Genomic DNA, 20,462 nt, shown 5'->3' on the forward strand with positions numbered 1-20,462 from the left:
GTGAATACAAAATTATATGCTATTCATATAGGTTTTTTTCTTCTAAAGTAGAAATGAATGCTTTGGTATAATATACATGTTAGTGTAACATTATGTAAATACATATTTTGAAAATGATAAAGCCTTCAATTTTAAATTTATATCTTAAAACATGTCTATCTGTTCATCAAGTCACGTATAGGAAGAAATGATATGACATTATTATTAAAGAAACACTTTAACTCTTGGGAAGAAAAGTTCAATACAGGATGTTTTACATAATCTTTAACCTTCTAACCTCAAAGAGCAAAGTTTCAAGGTGGAGTTCCTTTGGGGTCCAGAAATTGTCAATGAGGGGTGGAGAATAGAATTGTCTTCAGCTACAGATTCTTGTGCAGCCCCACCATGTAGCATAGAACAGGGAAGTCAGAGATTTCACTCATCAAGGTTGGGGTACAGTGGATAAGTTATTTCCGAATTTTTCCATAGCTTTGCAAAATAGCTGCCTCTCCAAATCCTTACAATGGAGAATTTGAGAAGTAAAGTCAACATCTATTCTTTCCAGCACCACATTGCTCTTATTTAGGAACAAGAAAGGGCTTATGAAGCTCAGTATTGTATATACTAACCTTAATCATCATCATACATAGGACATCCTTCTCACGTCTCTTAACAATGTTCAAGTCTCATAAAATAACAGTATACCGCATGCTGCTGGAATCATTAAAATACAAAAGATCAACAAAAGCAAGATAATTACACAAACAAGCACAAAACTAATGTGACACCGTATGGTGGGGAGTACATACTTAAAGCACTGTTATCCACATTCTCCTTTACAGTAAAATCTTCAAAGATGTGTCCGATTGACAGATTTTGGCTTAACTAAAGTGAATGACTGAATCACGACATCTAGTCAAATTGGATATACTTGGATATATGTTGATCTGTGGCTGGTGACCTTACCTAGTCTCATTTTTAAGAAAGAAAACATCCTCTTTTGGAGAAGCTGAAGTGAATCTGTCTTTGGAAAAACATACATCTTTTGTTTAGTGACACTGAGACCAGAAAGTAATCAACAAAAAACAAATGCCATCATTGACTTTCGGTGGCCTGGCTATTCCCGAAACAAAGCTTATCAATGAGAAATAGGCTAAGTAAGTCCCTTTACATTTCTCAACATTTCAATCTCAGAAAATGACGCAAATGTCGCAGGCTATGATTTTTCTAACTCCTTGATTTGTTTTTCCTCGAGCGTGCCACTGTTTCCTTTGGAGAGGAAAAAGCAGCTGGAAGCCAGCATCTGAACCTTAGTCCCTTCCAGTTATTTCCTCTCACTTCACACTCCCCATCACCTCCCATCCACGGTCTCCTTCACCTTCTATGCCATGAAGTTGTAACACATGCCGGGGAGCCAGGAAGAGCTTTGGAGTAAAGCTGAGGCTTAACAAAACCTAAACCTGTTATATCCCTTCCGAAATCAGAACATGGAACTCCACCTGGCAAGGAGTCACATCTCTTTTAAAGTCTACACTGTACCCAGGCACAATGTGAGCACTCAGTACACACGTACGTGTTAAATACCGAGAGCTTAAACATTTGCTCACCATAACCTCCGTGTATGTTCAAATAATATGGGCTACTAAAATTTCACTACCCATGTGCTTTTCTACCACCTCTACTGCACAGAAAGCTCATTCAAATTTAAGTCTTAGCAGCACTAGAACATGTTTATTTATAAGATTATTTTCCAGTTTGGGTGGAGTGCCAATTTACACACTTTCAGTAATTTCAATAAATAAATAGACTGTGTCCTTCCTATCACAGTCTACATTGTAGGCCTATTATTCCTACAGCAGGCCTACTTATCCCTTTGGATGCATTATGTCCATGTGCATTATGTCTGAATTGACAGAGATAAAGAGGTAGACATAGATAGCTGCCATTCATTAAATGCCACCTCTGTGCCAGGTGGTGTACTAATCACTTTTCTCCTTTGTTTAACAAAAATTTATTGACACCTCTGATGCATCAGACACTGGGAGATAGAAACTAAAAGACAAGCATGGTCCTACTTCTCATGAAAATTTATGGCTAATAAAAAAGACAAACATTTAAGAAAAAACTGGAGCTGGAACAAAGTATTTAAGAAAGGTTCTGCCTCTATGACAAAGCAGTATTTAAGCAAGGACCTGAAAGTTCGTTTGAAAAATGGGAGCTGAATGGTGGTGTCAGAGAAAAACATGTGAGACCATAGAGTAAATTTAAGGGTGTGAGAATGACTCAGGAGGAGGAGTTTTGTTAGTGTGATGCTGCCAGGTGTAGAAGGCTTGTTAAGGACAGTAAAGACTTGGACTTCACCCTGAAGGCAATGTAAACTCAGTAAACTGCTACCACCATCAAACCTGCATTTTGTATGGAGAAAGGTAGGAGACACTGACTAGTTAGAAGTCATTGCAGGGTCCAGACTGGCAGTTACAATAGTCTAGACCAAGATGTAAAAGTGTAGCAGTGCGAAAGAGTGGATTCAAGGACCTTCAAATGGTAGGATCGTAAAGAATTGGGCACAGATTAAAACTGTGGGGTATGTCATGTAGGGGAGATAGCGAAGAGAGAGGAATCAAGGCCTCAGAAATCAAGGCCTGAGAGGTATAGATTGTAGATTGTGAAATAAGTGATGGAAAACACTTACTCCATCAACACCCAGTCAGACTTTTCCTTCATGTTGTAGTTCAATTATTAGTTGCTATTTGGGTGACAGAGTCTCCTATGCTATCTATAATGAGGAAGATTCAAAGCACTTTTCTTTCATCTACACATATATAGATGAAAGATAATCAGTGACAAGCTGGGGACACCAATGTGAAGCTGCAGGCTTTGGATAACATTTACAATTTTCTATTGATTACAGCATCCTGTTTATTTAAAGCTCTTTTCGATTACTGGGCAAGCACTATCTTCATTTCGCAGGTATAAGAAAACATATTTTATAAAATGCTGTTGTCTTTCCTTGCCTTCATCTGAATGTTTGGTTAAAGACATGAATAGGACAATTGAGATGTAGAAAAAAAAATGTACAAAATGATGTAAAAATAAACTTATATATAAAAAAAAAGACATGAATAGAAATTAGAGCCCAACTCCCAAATGAATTTTTTTTTAACATTAGACTTCATCACTGACTTTGTCTTACTTGGCTTCTTGACAAGCCAAGTTAGTTTGAATTATTACCAGAGTCATATAAATATGTCAGTTTTAGAGTCCAACAAACAGACTCTTACCCAGTATTTAATTGCTTAGAATGATGTTCACAGCATCATAAAAGCAACAGCAGATGAGGAACCAACAGAGTCTACTTCAAAAACCTACCAAAATCTATTCTAGTAGCTTTCTGTCTGCTTCTAAAGCTTGAAAATCAGCCCTGCACAAGCAGTAAGGGGTTAGTATGAAGGGAAAGATTGGAAGTGACCTCACAAGGCACACTTATTAATAGGACAAAGTGCCATTTCATCTGTGTGTAGGAGTGAATCCTGCAGGGCAGTAGTGGGAGGAGAGAAGACAGTAAAGGGCGACAGCAGGCAGATCGACAATTCCATTTTCTCTAAAACATACAAAAGTCACTGTCAAGAGATGTGATGATGTTTGTTGTCACATCCAGTGACATCTTTATTAGAGTCAACTTTCCAGAACAAAGTTCAAGTGCCTGCCTTATGTGATAAGAAAAGACACAAGTACAGTGAGCACATGTGGTGAAATAATCTACAATTAATTCCTCCAACTAGTGCAGTGCTGATTCTTCAGCTATTTACTGAAGAAACAAGGAAGAATTAAAATTTAGGATGTCATCCAAATGGCACACACACAGGAAAAACAAACCAAGCTGACAAATTGAAGAATTGTTCCAAGAGTACCATATATAAAAATGGAGGGTCAGGCCCTCCCTGGTGGCGCAGCGGGTTAAAGCACAGCACTGAGAATCTAAGGCCGCTTCCGCATGAGTTCGATTCCCGCCTGCCCCGGAGGAGACCACATGGCGTGGCAGACCTCTCCTGACCCGCCCGCTGCTCCCCTCAGCAGTGTACTTCGTTGATCTGCCTGTTCTGTTCCCCACTCTGTCTCTGGTGAAGCCTCTCACCGCCCCTGAGCCTCTGGCCTGTACCCCAGTTCTGTATGCACAAATAAATAAATCTTTAAAAAAAAAAAAAAGGAGGGGCAAAAAAAAAAAATGGAGGGTCTAAGAAATGGACTAAGTAGGCAGAGATGGATATTATTTGCAGCTGACCATGGAAAATAATATGAATTAGCACATCCGAATATCCAACATACAAATAGCTATGGGCTTGATTGCTCTGAAATTCCAAAGAACTATACTGTTCTTGCTTCACCTACTTTCTAACAAAAGTGTTTAACTTTGTGTTCTTATGGTAAATGCGAATGGTATTAATTATTCTGGGAAGTGGTTTGATATGTATAGAGAAGAGAAATGCTAGCTAAGTGGTATCCAAAGAGCATATGTCTTCATCCTGATTGACAGGTTGAGAGAGGCCCACAGACCTGTTTCCCTTAGGTACACCACAGAACCCCATTCTCTTAACGGAAATTTTGATGTAGGGGTTTCCTCTCCCAAGCAAGTACTTTAAGTCATATCCCACTGCAACCCAAACTTCCAAAATACTGTTAATGTTGATAAGTGAGTTTACCAGTATAGCCCAGTCTTACTTCAGTGGTGGTGGAAAAGGTCTTATCAGCTACTTCAACAGGAAAAAAAGAGGGCTGGATAGAGGGAAAGAGGGATAGAAGAGAGGAGGAAGAGCATGGACAGGAGAGAGGGAAAAGGTGAAAGTAAAAAGATCCACAACTGTACAGAAACAAAACAAAGGAAGAGACAAAAGGAAGACCAGTATATCCTTGGATTCTGATTATAGAACTGAGTTACCAGAGGGAGGGAGAGGAAGGGGGGCCCACTGGGCTGTGATGGAGGACTGTTGTGCTTTAAAAACTCTTCACTGTCCCATTTCCTTCATCCCTATAACAGGGCTATGTGACTATACAGCTGTGACTATATAGTATGCTAGTATCTATATAACACATAATGCTAAAATATTTCATGTACCATCGCTCAGATGTGATGTTGGAGGCCATGAGATGGCAAATGGGAGGATATTAGCTATGTGTCAAGAATAATGAGGTGAAAAGCCACGGTGGGTGCTGTGTTGTGTCTGGGAGTCCCTGCTGCAGCTCTGCACCACCAGCCTTGAGACTTCTGGTTACGTATAGGCTCCAGACCCCAGTTGGGCTAAGTCACTAAGCAGAATTCCTGTTCCGTAGAGTTCCTGTTCCATGCAGCAAGACGTCGATGCAGGGCCAAAAGCTGGAGAGTTGCCAGTCTCCAGAGCAGCCCTAGAAACTGGCTGCCTTCTCCCTCTCCTCCATTTGCACAAGGGCTCCCACTTGCATCTCTCGCCCTCTGTGTTCCCTTCTCTAACAGCTCCCTTCCTTATCAGATCACTGTGCTTGTTCTCTAAGTCAAGACTTCCACATACTAATAATTGTTGCTGTCCCCTAACTTCACTTTACCCATGGCCCACCGTGTCCTCTCCAGCAGACCTGTCATCAGTTTCACTTTCAGTTCCTGCTCTAGCTTTCTCAAGCTGTCTTAGTCCAAGTTCTGGAGAGAAGGACTATGATGTCCTGTTCTGTTTGGGTCAAAATCAATCTGTTGACTGGCCATCCCTGGATCTGGTACTTGTATCCCTTCCATGATTTGGGGGGTGGATGGATTTAGGAGCATGGCTGCACACCAAAGCCAGTTAAAGACTCACTTTAAATTATTCACATGTTAGAAAATGTAACCTAATAAACTATGTCTGGGAAATTCCTGCCCTCAAATCCTAATCCCAGTTTTTCAACTAACCTACTACGTGACAGCTTGAAGGTCTCTCTGTGCTTTACTTTCTTCATCTGTAAAAATAGGGAACTCATATCTATTACCTCTTGAGGTTGCAGAGAGGAACAATGAAATTGATTTGCAAAGTGTTTTACTGCCATAAAGCGCTTTGTTGAAAATGGTCAGTATTTTAAATAACCTGATTTCTTGCAGTTTGTAATAAGGAGAGATATTTTTAAAATATATCTTAAATACATGTTTAATTTCAGTTCCCTTTCTATTGTTACTTTTGTGAAATTCACTAGAATCAAGGAAGAATAGTATGAGATGATGCTAATGAAAATCTTCAATCACAAAGAATTCTTCCTTGCACAAAAGATAAAATTGTGGCCCTCTAGCCTTAGTTTACCTTCTCCAAATTCATTCAGCAGCTGTGTCCTGGGCTGTATGCTTAAACCTGTAGAATCACAGTGGCTGGGTGAAGCCAAACTAATTTGCAAGGGTCTGCTCTCTCCTCTGCCTGTAATTGAGGTGTTAACACAATAAAGGGAGGATCACCTGAAAGTTTCCACCAATTGCCAGCCTCCCAACTGCATCAGTTTTCAGCCAGGATATTGGGGAACATCTGCCCACAAAGACTAGGTTTTCCCAGGGCAGATCCTCAGACATAGTCGCCCTTAGGAAAACAGAGAAGCGGGGCTGGGTGGAGACCGAGAATAAAGATGTGTTTCCAAGTCCTCCAGGGACTAAGCCCTTTAAGCCCCTGGAGCTTGATCACTCTTGAACCTATGAGTCAAGTCTCAGGGATGTCTCCCTAGAAAAAAAAGTCACAGGGGGGATCCCTGTACCTATGCCTGTTAACTGTTGGTGGGACTTGAGAGTGGGGATGGTGACTTTAATTCTCTGGTGTATTCAGCCTGTACATATTGCCAGAGAAAACCTTCCAGCCAGCAGAATTCTACATATTGGTTACTGTGAATTGCAAAGTGAAGGAGAAATGGTCCTAGAAGTGACTGGTTCTTACAGATTCTCTTCCACCACATGGCCTTGCCTGAGAATTCTCTGCCCCAAGAATTTCAGAAATGCAAGAGCAGGTACAACTCTATTTAGCTCATTCATTCTGTGGCCCTCAACCCCCATACAATCACTCACAATCCAGCTCCTCCAAAAATGTTAGTAGCAGAATAGCCACCATGTACCAGTACAAAATCCAAAAATAAAAAACTGAAATCATTATAACAACGCCAAACAGTAATGTAGAGTTCTGCTTACTTGCCCCACTTAAACTTAACCCCCCACACGCCTATATAATGAAAGAAGGGCCTTGCAGTTTTTCATTTTTTAATACTCAATGCATAGAAGAGAATTGAGTCAGCCCTGGGTATCTTGGAGTGCATTGACAAGTCTAGATTGCAATGGTGGAATCAAAGTCTAGCATCAGAATTCTGCACAGGCTGTGGTAGCCTTTTTTTTTTTTTTAAGATTTATTTTATTTGTTTATGCATACAAGAACAGAGGTGTGAGGTGGGGGAGGGGGAGGGGTGTATGTGTAAGAGGATTTGCCAGAGACAGAGTGGGGAGCAGAACAGGCAGATGGACTGAAATACACTGCTACACTGCTGAGGAAGGCAGCAGGCGAGACAGGAGAGGTCTGCTGCACCATGTAGGTCAGCTCCCTGGCCAGGGATTGAACTCAGTCTGCAGTGGCTGGTGGTAGTTTGGTAGCACTCAGACTTTAACCTCTGTGCCACCAGGGAGTCCTTTTTTGCAATCTTTTAATCCCAAAGCAGAGTGTGTCTACTTCAAACAGGGATGGGAGGACTGGCCACTTGGATAAAATTTGTAACTTCATTTTGATACTTGAGAACATTGCTTCCTCTCAACTATGTTCCATCCTTTAGGAATTATGATTTGTAGGAAGAGAGAAGAAAAGAGAGCACTGGGAAGATCTTTATTTCCCCCATCAGTGCAAAGCATGTGTTGCTAGTGTTCTGCCCACAGGAGTGACATACCTATGACTGACGCACCAATTATACTGTAAGGGGTGGAGCTGGGTTTTGTTTCATCTGTTATATTTATAAGTTCCTGTTTATTTGTATTTTCTCTGGTTCTCACATTAAATTGTAAATTCACCCCCAAGAGTTTAAGATTTTAAGATGTATCTTCTGCTTTAGCAGTTCTCCAAAGTACCTGGTAGAAAGCTTGGCACAGAAAATGTCTTCAATAAACCACCACTAATATGTAGAATTGTGCTGCTAAGTAGTTAGAACAGACCTGAGCAAGCATTCATTGCAAGAGACCTAAAATAGGCCACTCAGTCCTCATCAGTGCCTCTGGGAATGGCTCAACTTTTCATTTCTGCAGCCATTGAGTTGTTTTGGTTAAAGTCATTTCCAAAAGTAAACACAAGATGCCCTTCATATTTCCCTGTTTTGGTATAGGATCAGCTTAGGTGTAGAATAAACAGTAGCTGGCAGGTAGGCTCAAGGCTCAGTCATATGTGGCCTAAGAGCATATTAAATGTAGACAGTGACACTCAAGCAGAGACAAATATAACTATTCTGTGGAAGTCTATTAGCATGATGGAGAGTTCAGTGGAGATCTTTGCACTCAAACTCCTGAAATTTTTTTGCCATTTCAGCCTCTGTTGGATTGTGATGAGTTAAAACAAAAGCAAATGTGTGGCATTAACTAAAACTTAGACATCCTAACTCCATAAGAAGAACTCTTGCCCAGCTATTTGACAGCATCTGGCATTAGGAGGAAGCATGCCAGGATCAGGTGTTAGGAGGAAGGATTCAATTTTCAGCAGCTCTGCTCTGTCCCTGTAGCCAGCCATGTGTTCCAGCTCTACCTTTATCTGCAGCAGGCACTGTTTACTATGTGCTAGACAGCTGCTGTGCCCGGCCCTCCGCCATCCCTCTGCAGCACGCACACCAGCTTGCCACCATGAGTCATGCACTTGGGGAGTCCACAACCCAACCTGAGCGCTAGTCTCTGGCCAGAAGCCTCAACATCAGACCGGGACTGATCATCAAAGGGCCTCCCAAGAGACAGGCAGAAAAGACAATTCTCGTAGTCAACATAAGACTACCAAGAGATGAAGCTTACAATAAGCCACCAAAAATCGACTCGCCTTTTTTTTATCACATTCAGTTCTATTTTCAGTTGTTACAGTTTGCCCTTCACCTGCTGGGCTCATTTTGAAATAGAAGCACCAGGAGAGGGAAGCTGAGAGCTTTCGTGACAGAGAGCTCCCTCCTAGCGCCTGCAAGTCACACCCGAGGACCAAAGCACTGTTGTGCCCAGCACGTGACTGCCCCTTGTGAAAAGTCCAGTCCTCATTACCAGAGTCTGCAGTCTCACTACCATATTTTTTTTTTAAAGATTTATTTATTTATTCGTACAGAACTGGGGTACAGGCCAGAGATGCGGAGGGTGAGAGGCTTCACTAGAGACAGAGTGGGGAGCAGAACAGGCAGATCGACGAAGTACACTGCTGAGGGGAGCAGCGGGTGGGTCAGGAGAGGTCTGCCGCACCATGTGGTCACCTCGGGGCAGGCGGGAATCGAACTCATGCGGAAGTGGCTTAAGCCTCTCAGTGCAGTGCTTTAACCCGCTGCGCCACCAAGGAGGGCCTCACTACCATATTTTTATTTAATATTTTAAGTTCTTTTCACAAAAGTAATTTACAGTAGTATAGTATGTGAGTGTCTATATGTGTTTTCTTTCCTGGTATGTGTGGGGGGGGGGGAATTGCGGTTTGGGGTTGTTCTTTTCCAGCATGTGTGGGTGTGTATATGCCTCTAGACTAAAGAACCAAATGAATGTAATGAAAAGAGCTAATACTCTCTTCCTCCATTTGCATACATGTTCATTACTTGTTTTTAAATACAGTGTTCTATTCGCTTTCATTTTATATTTTCAATTTCTGGATAGCATGATTAAGATGAAGTGGAAGAGTTGTGAAGCCCAAAGTTCAAAAACTCACCTTTTCCTTTAACCTGATTTATTTAACTATTTCACTGAGAATGAGCCTGGTTGACCACCTACCTATTCAATGGTAGAGACGGTGCAACCCAAGTCATACAAATCATCTCCCACGTTAGCAATTAATTCTGTGATGTTCATGACTGGACAAATTGCTTTCAAAGTGTGTTTCCAAGAAAAATGTCCAATTCCAACGTAGCCGATGCGTACAGATAACAGCTGATACGCTTGGCGTCCTTTCTGTTCAAGCAGAAAGAGCAAGGAGTGAGTTGGAGAGGCCTGAAAGCAGAGCGTCCTGCCAACCTCATCTCCACAAAACTGTCCTGACGTGGCAAGCTTCCATTACAGGTCCCACCTTTGAAATCCACGCCTACTGTGGCATTACTAACTTTAACCAGGGAAGAAGTGACTAACTTTTATTTCTTGGTAGTCTTATGTTGATGAGAATTTTCTTTTCTGCCTGTCTCTTGGGAGGCCCTCTGATGATCAGCGCTGGCCTAATACTGAGCCTTCCAGCCAAAGACTAGTGCTCGGTGTTGCTGTTTCTACAAGTGCCTGGCTGATAGGGGCAGGCATTGTGTGTGTGTGCTGCAGGAGAGATGTCAGAAAGACTATGAAAGAGAATGAAATTTATCTTACCAATTTGCTTTCAGGATGAGAAAACTAGTAGAGAAAGCAGAGCAGGATTGAAAAGATATTACTTTACCATGTCTGGCTTCATTCATGTACTCTGGACACTTGGGTCATATTTTCAATAAAGAAAGAAATATAGTCCCTCTCTGGTGGTGCTACGGGTTAAAGCACAGCACCAGGAAGCTTGCTGCAGCCACGTCACCATGAGTTCGATCCCTTGGTGGGGAGGTGACCCACATAGCACAGCAGACCTCTCCTGACCCTCCCACTGCTCCCCTCAGCAGTGTACCTCGTCAATCTGCTTGTTCTGCTCCCCACCCTGTCTCTGGTGAATCCTCTCACCGCCCCTGCACCTCTGGCCTGTACCCCAGTGCTGTATGCATAAATAAATAAATATTTTTAAAAAGAAATATATAAATATCCCAGCATAGGGAGGAGAGGGTAGTAGGGAGGGAGGAGGGGAAGGGGCACGGAGGCAGAGTGGGTGTGGGGACAGGTGTTTGGTGGAGGCAATTAAAAAAAAAAAAAGTTTTAAAGACGTCCAAATAATTTCACACTCACCAGGATGGAAATATCAGGTTTTTGGATCTTTTTTCCTGAATTAAAGCCACTAATAAGTAATTACCAAGTAGGTAAAAATAAATAAACACTCCAGCCCACCCAAGGGGGTTATATGGCCACCAAATTCTGCTGTAAGTATCCCCCCACTGCCCAAACAATGTTGTACTTGTAGAATCTGGCGACAGTTAAGATCTGGGGCAGTCATGAAGAACATTTTCTGGGCTTTTTTTTTTTTTCTTAATGTAACCAACGCTCCAGGAAAGGCGCACAGGGGAGAACCATACTTTGGCTAACTGCTAGGCCCAAACCTCTCTTAAAGCAAAACAAGTTTAAGAGATACAGTGTTTATTACACTCTCGAATTATTTTTAGCACCAGCTGGTTGGATCGGCTTCCTCACCCTGGGATGATGCTTCAGTTCCTACTTGTACACAGGGCTTGGGCAATTATCCAGCTGAAAATAATTGCTACAACTAATTGAGCACTTACAGAACCAGACCCTTTAAAATACATTTGCTGACATCTGGAAGAGTAAGCACTTACAGTATAAAAGAGTCCAATAATTGATATCATTGCTTGTATTAAGACAATGAGGGGTCTGAAGTGCAGCAAGATTCTTTAACTTGCCTAGGCATACCAGTAACATTGACTGCCCTGGACATGAAACTCTGATGCTGGTACAGAAATTAAAGCCATGATCTGCCCCTACTGCTTTTCAGGTACTTCTTCCTTTTAAAGGAAAAGTTCTATATAAAATGCGTTTTGTCACTTAATGAGAGAAATTCACTTAATGAGAGAAATTGAGTCTACATTTCATGGGAGGATTTGTTCTTAATACAGTTACTGGAGACTTCTGTTTCTGTTTAGAAAGAGTAATCAAAATGTAAAAATCTCTAAACATCAGAAATTTAACATCAGTATTTGAGAAGTTCATCTCACTATGGAAGCATTTCCACTGGCAGAATGAGTGTTTTCAGATGTAAAACCCCTGTTAATTTCCAGGGAAGCTTCATGCGTTTTGCTTAAATAATGAGATGAGTCAAATACACTGAACATCAGATGCCCCAGGCACAAAAGGGATTAAATGTGACAAGACAGTGAATAGTTTTGATCACTGTGGTAGAATAAGATCACTAGGCAAGGAGTCTAGATGCCATGCGATTTAATCTTGGCTTTCAATTTCTTTATTTTTGTTAGTTAAAACTTTTTCCTGGCCCTCCCTGGTGGCGCAGCGGGTTAAAAACACAACACTGAGAATCTAAAGCCACTTCCCAATGAGTTCGATTCCCACCTGCCCCGGAGGTGACCACATGGCTGGCAGACCTCTCCTGACCCGCCCGCTGCTCCCCTCAGCAGTGTACTTAGTCGATCTGCCTGTTCTGCTCCCCACTCTGTCTGTGGTGAAGCCTCTCACCGCCCCTGAGCCTCTGGCCTGAACCCAATTCTGTAGGCACAAATAAATAAATCTTAAAAAAAAATTTTTTTTTTCCAAACATCATCCAATATAGCCCTTGGCCATGCTCCCTCCACACTCCCTTTTAATTCAGAAACCTCACTTTGTTGTTAGTATCCACTAGTTTTTATAAGTTTTTAGCTTTAGCAAATCACCTAATGTGTAAATGTCCAATATTTGTTGTTGTCGTTTCTGAAGCTCTACTACACCTCATTCCCTCACCTTCCCTCTGTTTTGCTGTAAATGGCAACAGTTTGCTTCCCTTATGACTGAATAGTATTCTATTGTATGACTAGACCACCTCATCTTGATCCTTTTCTCTCTCAGTGGGTATTTAAGTACTTCCATATTGTTAATATGCTGCAGTTAACATTTTAGAGCATATAGTTTTTGAGTTGATGGTTTTTCAGGTAGAAGCCCAAAAGTATGTCCATTTTCATTTCTATAAGATGAATGCATCTAGATCACTTTCCATAATGGCTGCATCTGTTGAAATTCTTGCCAGCCCTGGAGTGGGGCTCCTCCTGCACATCCTCTCCGACACAGGTTGTTGAGTCTTTAACACCCTGCATTCTCATGGGTATGAGATGATCCCTCATTGTGGTTTTAACTTGTATCTCCCTTATCAACAGCAATAATGAACAATTTTTCCAAGTATCTATTGCTACCTGAGAATCCTCCCTATTGAATTGTCTGTTCTGATTTGTTTCCCATTTATTAATTGGATGCATTGGGTCAGAGGGGTGGTGGTGGTGATAGGTTATTGTTAAATTGAATACATTTGACTATTAAGTCCTTTCTGGCTGTGTAACGTGTGAGTGTTTTTCTTCCACTCGGTAGTGTGTCTTTTTAGTATGTCTGCTTATGTTTTGTATCAATGTTTTAAAGCTTTTTAATTTGAGGTAACCTCAGTGGTTTTTGCTTTCATTTTTTTTTTTTTTTTGCCATTGGTCTCAAGTCTCCAAAAACTGCTTTATCATTGACAGCAACCAAAGTTAAATTTCTTAAGCTCAGTAAATCAAGTTTTGCTCTGTAAGATACACTAAATAATATCTAACTCCATTCAGCTATAAATTTCTATGATGTATTCAACAAACCCACTCACTGTATAGCAGTCTTGGTTAGAGACCACCTTTGAACAGTACTATTAAAAAAAAATGATGAGAAGAATTCATCACTGACATTTTGATTATAGCCACATGTTCCAACATGTTCCAATAATATTGCATTGTCAGCTTAAATCAATGCAAGTCCTCTCTCAGGTTGTAGTCCACCCAGGGTTGGGAAGGTAGACTGGAAGCCACTTCAAAGTTAGTAAGTTCATTGTCAAGACTCGCTGTTACCACTGCTGCCTCTCTTCATTTCCCACAAACCCAACAGTTAAAAATATATTGGTTTCACAATTAAAGGACATTCTATAAACACCTAATTTGTATCCTTCAAAAATGCCAAGGTCAAAGAAAGGTGGAAGCAGTTGTTGCAGACTGAAGGAAACTAAAGATTTATCATTAAATGGGTTCTGGGGCTGGATCCCAGATGAAGGAGAAAATATACATACTATTGATAAGTTTGAATAAGGGATATAGATTAGGTAATAGTATTAAGTCAATGACAAATTTCCTGAGCTTATGACTACACTTACATTATGTAAAAGGATTCCTTGTGCTTAGCAAATACAAACCGAAGCATTTAGGGGTAAAGGGATATGATATATCAAAATAACCTTAAATGATTCAGAGGAAAATATGTGAATATGTATATTTATATTATAGAGAGAATATCTGTCCATACATTTATGCAAACATACCTGGCTTTTAGATATATATATATGTCTATATATATATGCCTATACATACAGAGAGTTATTAAAACAAATGGGCATAAATTATTGGTAAGCTTAGGCAATAGGTACATTAGAATTCCTTATATTATTCTTGTAGCTTTTGTGTATGTTTGAATTTATTTTTTTCTCCTCCCCTTCCCTCCCCAGCCCTCCCCTCTCCTCTCCGCTCCTCTCCCATGGATGCAGTCCCCCATTAATGCAAACTACACAGTCAGGTTTCCCACACTCGGGGGAAATCGCAAATGTTAGCACATGTGGATGGCAATGGATAATCCTCACCCTGGGAACCATCTTCATAATCATGGTTTCATCCCTACCAGGTAAGTGGTGAATTTATCTTAAAACAAAGTTACAAAAAAGGTGGAGATGATAACCTGAATATAATTTTTGCTGTATTGTTCTTTGAATTTGGTGAGTGATAAAAATTAATGATTGTCCCTTACTTTATAGATAGCATTACAAACATGGTTGTCATTTCTGTTATTTTCTGTTCCCTGAAGCAAGACACCTGGATGTCTCTTTTGGAAGACATTGGCGGTGTGGTGTGATGTTAACATGGAAGTGCTGGGATCAGATTTACTTAGTTCTGAATCCCTCTATGCCTTAGTGTCCACATCTGTGAAACACACTTAAGTATTTAGTGCCTGATTCACTAGTTGTTATAAGGATCCAAAGAGATAAATCTAGTAAAATCCTTAGAAAATAATTGAAAGGAGGTTTTTGAGAAGATAGTTGTACATTTAGTCACATTAATCATAATCACCCAATGGAGAAGCAGCCCAACTGTCTCCCATTGAAGGAATGTGGTAAACAAGGAATGCACGTTCAATGGAATAGGATTCTTTCTTTTGTTTGTTCTGTTTCAATCTCACATTTTTAACTTCTGTTTTTATTGTATTATTTTGTGTTATGTTAGCTTTGGTTAACTAACCTTGCATATGATTCAGAAGCATAGGCTTACAACTCTTCAGATACAAGTTACTGTACCACACCTACCACCGAAGTACCCATAATCCTACACCATAGGCCACTGGGCCCCTTCCCTCCCCCTTTACTGCTCACATAATACTGTTCACACCTGCTACAACATGGGTGAGCTTTGAAGGCATTCTGAGAATGAAATAAGCCAGTCCTAAAAGGCAAATTCTTTGTATCCTCAATCATAAGCATTATCAAGCATGATCACACTCATAGACACAAAATAGAACATGATTGCCAGTAGCAAAGCTCTTGCTTAAGGGCTCTAGAGTTTCAGTGAAGCACAATGAAAAAGTTCTGGAGATGTACATATACTTAGCCTCAGAAATGTTCGAGGTTGTATATATTGCAAAATGTATTTGACCATAATGAAACAATAGGGAAAAAGATAATGAAATTAAAACAAAATTCTTAATAAGAAATTTTATTCCACTCTAAAGAAAAACTTGGAAAAATGCATGAAATGCATGCACTTCAATAGTCTTTTTCTCTTTAAATTTTCTGATTCTAACAAGCTTCTTCAATGTGTTCTGCGATTGCATATAGGTATCTAATCGATATAGAAACAATTCTCTGAATTCAGGTGGAAACAAGCAATTGACTTTTTCCTAGGGTAGTTCAGGGGCCCCTGGGTGGGATAAACCCTGTGAGGAAGGAAGTGCCTGGAATCAGATATCCAGGCAGGGATCAAGAGCACAAGTGGTCCGCTCTCTGTGGGGTGGCACTAAAAAAGCTGGCAGCCAACCAGTTCACTGTTTATGTAACTGAAGGAGAGCTACAGCAGATTCTGGTGCTTGGTCCAGCAGTGGGTCACTGTAAACTCTCTACAGGCCATAAAAGGAGACTAAGAGGGGGTCTATTCAAATGCATAAAGAATAAGTAATGTCCATCAGACCTCTGGCATTCGAAACTTCCATCAACCACTCTGACAGCAGGGAGCTGCTGGGTGCTGCAGAGACACTGAGTGATGATGGACTATGACACAAAATCAAAGGAGCACAATAAAGTCATCTTGTCACTGAGAATGGAGCTATAAATTCTGAGTACCTTGGAATACACTCAACAACAAATATACAGAACCTAGATAAAGAAAATGACAAAATTTTACTGGGGAAGATGAACATGCCCTAAAGAAATAGAGTAAAATGCCTTGATCTCAAATGAGGATTTATGTTGTTAAGTTTTCAGATCTTCTAGATTTCAGTGATAAATATAATGTAATTCCATTGAAAGTACCACTTCCAAAATTAGATAACAAAAGGATGGAATGAAAACTCTCAAATAAAAAACTGTACAGTATCTGGCATAATATTAGACACATTGGTGAATCAGTTTCTAAATTCTGAAACACCCGAGAATATACAGATATTTAGAGTTAATGAATTACTCTTGCAACCAATACCCGAAGAACAGCTTTTTAATCAAAGCTGCTTTGTGATTTTGTTAACTCTGAAAGAACACCGTTCGCTTCCTTACCTATAAGGAATTAGAGTATTAGAGTATGGCTTGAATGGGATAACCTGAAAATGCGATCAGTGTATTACTGATGTCAGTGGAAAAAAGAACTCAAGTGGCCACTATAACTTTGAAAGGGTATTTAAATACATTACATTTTATGCCAAATGTAACATTTGCCAAATAATAACAAAGTAATCAGCTATAAGTTTAGCCCATCAAATTGAAATTTAAGAAAGTGACAACACAGTAGCCATTGAGCACGCAGGAGCTGGTAAGGACACAAAGCAGCAGCATGAAATGCTGTGGGCGTAGGGCATGCTGTGGGAGCCCTGTGCCTGCTCCAGGAGCCCCAAGTCTTCTTCACATGTTCCCCCCAGAAGCTCCTGGTACAGTCTTTCAAATAGCCATTTATCGATAAAGTGTGTAAAAATATGTTCAGACTTTTTTCACTCAACTTGTCCATGAAAAATATGTTAAGAAATAAGAGCTTCAACATAGAAATGTAACCTGAAAATATGAGATATTTTCCTGCTGCAGTCCCCCTAGAAATACTGAATTAAAAATAGACTTCTTGGCCCTCCCTGGTGGTGCAGCAGGTTAAAGCACAGCACTGAGAAGCTAAAGCCACTTCCGCATGAGTTCGATTCCCGCCTACCCCAGAGGTGACCACATGGCATGGCAGACCTCTCCTGACCCGCCCGCTGCTCCCCTCAGCAGTGTACTTCGTTGATCTGCCTGTTCTGTTCCCCGCTCTGTCTCTGGTGAAGCCTCTCGCCGCCCCTTAGCCTCTGGCCTATACCCCAGTTCTGTATGCACAAATAAATAAATCTTTAAAAAAAAAATAGACTTCTTTTTAAAATGCTGGAGGAAAGAAGAAGGTGGGGGAGAAACCATAAAACAAATTTATGAGCTAAAGTTTCGGTAGCCTCAGAGGATTCCTTACTATGAGTAATCAATGGGTTTTTTTAAAATATGGGAAATCCATTCAAACCACTCAAAATTCAAATCTTGTATATAAAAAAAGGTAGGGAAGAGATTTATCCCCAAACTTTTCCTTAAAACACTCCCCAGCGACAACCATTGTTGTTATTGTTCATATTATTATTTTTCAATTTATTTCTTTTTTTTAAGGAAATAGCTTTTTCTTACATCCTTGATAGTTTGTTTTCACAGTGTATAGGATTTCTCCCCTCAGGTCTGGTCCCTGCAGTCCCACCACCAAGCACCCTGGGTCCATCTCCATAGTGCATTGCTCTCTTCCTTTCTCTTTCTACCCCTCTTCCTGCTCCTCCCCTCCTCTCTTGGTTGTGTCAGATCTGTGGTCAGCTTTCAAGGTTTGTCTTTGCCCAGAGACAACCACTGTAACCAGTTTCCTGTATGTCCTTCCTTCCACATCTTGTTTCTTATGCAAATAAGCCTTTGCTTGTTTATTCTTGTTCTACAGCTTGCTTTTTTTCCCCCCCAGCATCCCTTATTTGTCCTTGTTCCTTTTTCCTCTCCCCCCACCCCCCTTAGCCACAGAGCCCTCACTGAGTTTACTAATACCTACTAATTTTTGTGAGTATTTGACTTGGTCAAATAGTTCTATAAATGTCCAGTATTTGTTCTTGTCATTCTGACTTGCTCCACTGCACATTGTTCCCTGGCAACGCCTTCCATTCTGCTGTAAATGGCATCATTTCACTTGCTGAAGAGTGTTCCATAGTGTGGATACACCACCTCTTCCATGTCCTGCTACTGTGAATACTCACCTTTCTTCTTTTGCTTAAGGTAAGCCTATCTCATTCCTACATATAAGGAATTTTCACTGGTTGATTAGTACTCTAATGGTTAAACTATAATTATATAATCAGTTGCCTATGAATAGGCATTAATTAGATTGTTGGCAATCTTTAACTATCAGCAAAGATCGAATGAATAACTGAGCATAGGTCAGTTCCGGTATTTGTTCATACTTCTGTAGAAAAGAAAAACCCAGTAAAATAGAATGTTGTGCATACAGCAACTAGGTGCTTGTTGTCTAATTGTCCTTCTGAGCTGTTGGCCTGTTCTACACACCATCTTTGTGAGAGTAACTTTCTCCCCTATCTCACACCAAGATAATGTTTATGAAATTTTGGAATCACTTCCCACTTAAGGGTGGAAAAATGCTGTCAGCAGGGACTTGACTCACATAATTTCTTTTCATGGAGAAGGTTGACTATCATTTCCTAGGTTTAAGCCAATTAGATTTCCTTTCCTTAAACCCATGTACATTATTCACTGTTCAGCTGTGTTTTGGGTCTTCTTATTGAATTGGTGGAGATTTTATGTTAAGGAAATTAGACCTTTGCTTATGGTTTTAAGGGTTTTTTTTTTTTTTAGTTTCCATTCTCCTTTTCATTCTTTTAGCAATTTAATTGAGAAGTCAGTGAAATGCAAAACTGCTTACATTTAAAGTGTGTAACTTGAAAAGTTTTGAAGTTTTATCTAAATACAATTAGCACATAATAAACTGTACATATATAAAATATACAATTTGATCAATTTTTTCCTGTGTATACACTCATGTAATTATCAGCACAATCAAGATAATGATTTATCTCTGTTGCCCTTCACAGCCTCCCATGCCACCCCTGCTTTCTATAACTATTGATTTGTATTTTCTAAGTTTTGTGTAAACATAAACATATCACTTATTATCTTTTTTAACAAATACTACCTCTGTGTAGTTATTGTGAGATTCATCTTTGTTGTGTCTATCAATACTTCATTTTTTTACTGCTGAATAGCATTCAACAGTCATCCCAAGAGATTTTCAAATGTGTTCAGAAAAGTTATACAGACACAAACACACACACACACACACACACGTATGTACATTCAGGGGAAAAGAGAGTGAGAAAATATGATAAAGTAAATGAATGAAATATAAATAATTTATCAAGCTGGGTAGAAAATATATGGGAGTTCACTGAACTAGTGGTTTTTAAAAAACAGCTTTTTTTTTTTAGCTCAACTTCATCACCATACAATTTACCCATTTACAGTATACAATTGGTTATTTTTGGTTTTGGTAGCTACATGATTTCAGAGATAAGAAAATGGACATATTTGGGAGGTAATTATTTTGGCCATCACAACATCTACAATGTAAAGGTTCAAATTTTTTGCCCATTGCAAAGTTATTTATCTTTTAGTATTTTTACCTTGTGTATTCTGGATACAAGTTCCTCATGAGGCATATGTTTCTCATAGTGGTATAGAATCTCAAAGTGGAGGGAAGTGATCAGGATTGGGTACATAAATTTAGAGTTGTTTTATAGATGTTTTCAAAAACAATGGAGCTGAATGAAATCACACAGGAGAGACAAAGATGGCCAAAGGACCAAGCCTTGCGGGGGGGGGGGGTCTACGTCGTTTATAGGTCTGAAAAGGGTAAAACCCCAGCAAGGAAAAGACAGAAATGTGCTCCCTATTGCTTCCTATTATCTTAGTGATGGGAACTTATTAAACACTAAGAAAAAAGTCAAGTGATTGTTTTTGATGGAATGGCCCATGTGGTAAGGGGGGAAAAAAACAACAAGCAAGTGACATACCCAGAATTCCAGTGAATTTCAGGAAGGACTCTTCTCTTCCTTTTCCAGTGGCAGGGGCTGCAAAACCCTTGTCTACACCAGCAACTAGTCTGCCCAAGGGTCG

This window comes from Condylura cristata, unplaced genomic scaffold, assembly GCF_000260355.1.
Source record: "Condylura cristata isolate star-nosed mole 26May11 unplaced genomic scaffold, ConCri1.0 scaffold00021, whole genome shotgun sequence".
In the NCBI taxonomy this organism is placed as follows: domain Eukaryota; kingdom Metazoa; phylum Chordata; class Mammalia; order Eulipotyphla; family Talpidae; genus Condylura; species Condylura cristata.